Raw genomic sequence first — 4,937 nt, forward strand, 5'->3', positions numbered from 1 at the left:
GGGTGTGTATCCGGGTTACGCAGGGGGCGGGGCGAGAGGGGCTCCGCCCTTGGGGCGGGGCGATCCTGGGGGCGGGGCGGCCGGCTACGTGCTCCGAGAGGTACTGCCTGCGCTACCTCCTTTGGTTAAGGTCCAGACGTATTTAGGTTTTCAGATCACTCCTGGATGTAGCGAAGCTACTTTCCATGCAGGGAAGGATACTGAGTGCCTCGTGAAAATTTAATCTTCTTTTGAATGCCAGCGTATGGCTGAAATAAAGCCAAAGTGACAGTTCTGACTTCCCATCACTCTCAGATAATCGAGGAATGGAGGAAAATACAAGTCGTTTTAAGAGAGAGCTCTATGCCCTTTTGGTTGGCGACTGTGCAGACAGAGCCTGTAGCTTTAAATCGCCTCTCTCGGCTCTTTCAGGCAGAGCTGGAGGTGAGCGGTGATGGGAGAAATTTTACTTGGCTCTTTATTCTGCTGGAATCTCTTGTGATCTGAGTGCGCATGCATTTATATCTGTATATATATATGAAGACAGTTCCCGCTACCTCCACCTGACAGTATGAACCATCTTCTACGCAGCTGAAAAACGTGCCTAGATCCTAAAAAACACTCCGGGCTTCTCTCACTTCCAAAGATATTTTACCTATACCTTCCTCTCAGAAGTTGAGGGGAGATAGGAAATGCCTGAGAAAGTCCACTTGATAGAAACGTCGTCCCAGGATGGTCAGTCAATCTAAAATATGTAAACTTTGGGTCAATATAGGCCCTCCAAATGGACTTACAGAGTATTTAAGAGAAATAATTCTTCTACTACACTACTGATCTTAGCAAGAATAGTGAATACGTAACTAAATTTTAATTAGTATTATAAGTATTAACGTTTATCTTACATCTTAAAAGTGAATATTAACATTCTTTAATGTTAGAATATTTCTATAAAATCAGTTTAAAATGCAGCCTATTTTACTGTTTGTAGCCAGAAGTCATTCGTTTTAAGTGGGTTTTAATATTAATGACCTTAAAAACTGCAGGTATACAGAATAGATTCTGAAAAGCCACTCCTAAGCAAGTCATTAGAGACAGCCTGGCCTTTACCACTTCCTTAGAGTTCAGAGCATCTGTATAATTTGCATACGGTTGTGCACATACAATAAACAAAGACTATTGATTGCTTGGTGTCCTTTCCAGCAATCTGTAACTGACTTAAAAATAACCACAGCACTAAATCAAGTACAAATATAAATCACTGAAAGAACAGTTCCTGGAGTGTTGACAGCACCAAATCTTAAGGAACTGGCACTGTCCCTGACAGCTTTGGGGAGCATCTTCTAAATAAAACAAAACTGCTTTTAAAGGAAATCTGAAAGTGAAGGTTACCAAATCCAGGGATAAATATAAAGACCAGGGCTGAAGTGTAAAGGTGTAAATTAACAGAACCACGTGAAACTGCACTATGAGATTAACGAAATGTATGAGTTGAGGAGTAGTTATGAAAATATTAAAAGCATTATTGGAAAGTCTGGATGAGGTATGTAAAAATAAATTGAATTTTATTTTCCAAAGACATTGAAAAGGAATGTCAGGCTCTGGTCACTGTGATACTATAGAAAGCGTCAGTGAAACAACTAGAAAGATACTAAAATCTCCGGAGCATTTACGATGCAGGAAAGGGATTTAAGAATTAAGGGGGAAAAATGCCAAAGCTTCAGAAAAGAATGAGAGTTTAAAGATCATAGTTCCAAGACGTGCTCTAGTAATCAGGTGACAATTGATAATAGATACTGATAAAAGATAACGTGTAATTATTAAGAGAAGCTTTATGACAAGAAGAAAAAAATTAATTACACGTGTGACAGTGTTGTCTTAAACCTCTAAAGGAGTTTTGAAACTTGCTTTTTCAGTAACAAGTTGTAGCCAGAAGTTGTTAGAATCTTTAAAAATGCATATATACTAATGAAAATTATATGAAAGTAAATATAAAATAATTTGTGAATTTTAAGGGTGAATTTGTGGTTTGTGAATTGAGGCAAGCTGGTTTTTAAAAAACAACCTTTTCTTTAGGTGTTGAGGAACATGCCTAATATTTCTTCCATGTACATACTGACAGCAACAAAACTTGACTTTCAGTAGAAACTTCTTTAACCACCTTCTGCTTGACTGGCTTGCCAGACCCTGCTCTTTACCATCTATCCCTGAGCTGACACCTAGTTAGGTTCAGTGCTCTTGGGGCACCTGCCCCCTTTCAGTCCCACTGGTAAGACTTTATATACTTCTTAAGAGTTCGTTTTATTTATTTAAATCCCATTTTGCTATTGTCGTTATTATAAATAAACATAAATTAAATATTATGTAAAACAAATATGAGTATAAACGTAGAGCTGAAAGCTTTGGATGATTTGATGAAGGTGAGTCACTAAAAACAAAAATTACCATTAAATTACATGGTGGAACAAAACTGCAGCTGATTGTGAAGAAAAAGAATCAAAAGTTCAAATAGATACTGAAATCAGATTGCTTAAAGAACCCAAGTTGTTGGTCATCCTAGATGATGCATTAGTCTTATGATTGAAAAAAATGAATGGATATAAAAGATGTGATTGATACACACACACACACACACATATATATTATATATAATATATATTTATTTATTTCACACATAAGGGAGAATGTAAGGAAAGATAGTATTTGTAGAAAGATAGCAAACCCAGACATTTGTGAGAAGTAAATCATATACACACACTTGCATGCACATACACACACAATGGAATATTATTCAGCAATAAAAAAAGAATGAAATCTTGCTATTTGTTATAACAGGGATGGACCTTGAGGGCATTATGCTAAGTGAAATAAGTCAGACAGAGAAGGACAAATACTGTATGATCTCATGTATATGTAGAAAGTAGAAAAATAAAATAAATTAATAAACAAAACAAAACAGAAACATACCCATAGAGATAGAGAACAAGCTGATGGTTGTCAAAGAGGAGGAGGTGGGAGATAGGAATCAAAGATTTTTTTAAAAGATCACATATTGTATAATCCATTTATATGAAACACCCAAAGTAGGTAGATTCACAGAGACAGAAAGTCGACTAGTGGCTGCAAGGGGCTGGTGAGAGGGGAGAATGGGGAGTGACTGCTAATGGGCACAGAGCTGCTTTGTGAGGTGATGAAACTCTGAAACTAGACGGGGTGATGAAAAAAAAGAAGAAAGAAACTGCAACTAGTGAATATACTCAAAGAAAAGTGCCTGCCTTATATTAAAAGGCAGACAAATGATATGTTTAAGATGTCCAGTTTTTTTCTATAATTTCACACTTTAATTGTATTTTCTCAATTAACTGACCCACTTCAGTCCTAATTTCATGCAACAAAGTACTTCTCACAAATGTCTGGGTTTTGCTACCTTTCTATAAATACCATCTTTCCTTACGTTCTCCATTATGTGTGAGATAAATAAAACCCATTTACGAAACGTTATTAACATAGATGATGAGGATATTTTGGTTTGTCAGAATGACCCCTGACCCCAAAATTTACCTTGGAGGAACTGTGTGTGTGTGTTTCGGGCGCGTACGCATGCCTGAAAAAGAAAGAGAGAGAAATTTCTCTGCTAGTTAGTTTCCTTGAATTTTCTTTATTCTTTTAAAAGTGAATTTTAGGGGGACAATATAATTAATTAAAGGTTGGACCCTAGAAAAAGTGCTTTCACCGCCTTTCTGAGAAAGCAAACCAAAACAATGAACTCATGGCATTTCTTCATGTTTAAAATACTAAACTTCCAAGAATAGTAGTATTTGTACGATCTTCCCTTAAATGATTCAATCCTATAAAAATAATAATTCTATTTTTTAGTAGATATAATGATATGGTGTTTGGTTCTGTCATTATAGTTCTATCTTTGGCAGTACATATAATTCTTGGGACAATGGATTTCATATGTTAAGATTATGGATGGTCTATTTCTAATACATGATATATATTCATTCTTAAAATTATTTTTCTTCAAGTTTTAGAAATACTCAACTAATTGGACGATTTTCTCAATTAATATAAAATAATTATGTTAGCATTATAACCTACTGCAGCCCTGATTTTAGCAACAACAATAGGAATACTTATTAAGTAAAGACAATATTATAGATATATACAATAGAAAACTACATATAATTTTTACACTTTAAAATAACAATCATTCTAATCCATATGAACAATATGACATCAGGTAGGTATTTTACATATCTTTATATCTTCTGACCTAATTCAGATCCTTTGCATATATAAACTTAGTAAATATTTATGAAACTGGACTTTTAAAAACCAGTTTTAACAAAATTTTGTCTACTATGCAGAGTTTTAAAAAATACTGAATTTAACCCAACACTTATTTGTCTTTTCAAAACATTTGTTTCACAAGCTTGCAAGTCAGCTGAAATAAATATTTGCTTTGAAACTGTTAATATGTCAAATATTTGTTAATTTTGTGTGTACCCTTTATTAAATTCAATGCTTGGCAAAACATCATTTCAGTTACTAATGTAAAATTTCCCACATTGTATTTTATTCTCTAAGTGGTCTGAACTCATATTACACATTTTGCCCACTATCTACCTGAAACCTGAGGTAAAATAATCTTCTTAAAACTCCATTTAGTTAAAAAAAATACAATGTGGTATCTAAAATTTTCTAGTCTGCAAAAAAAAAAAAAAAGTATTTGAATGGGTTCATCAATCATGAATAGAATATATAGTCTATGGAACTGAGTTCATAATTTACAGTTGACTCTTGAACAATGTGGATTTGAACTGCACGATTCCACTTATACATGGATTTTTTTTTCAATAAATATATTGGAAAAATTTTGGAGGTTTGTGACAATTTAAAAAAACTGGCAGACAAAGCTTATGCTTTTCTTAATAACATTTTCTTTTCTCTGGCTT

Source organism: Pteropus alecto, unplaced genomic scaffold, assembly GCF_000325575.1.
Source record: "Pteropus alecto unplaced genomic scaffold, ASM32557v1 scaffold87, whole genome shotgun sequence".
Taxonomy (NCBI): Eukaryota; Metazoa; Chordata; class Mammalia; order Chiroptera; family Pteropodidae; genus Pteropus; species Pteropus alecto.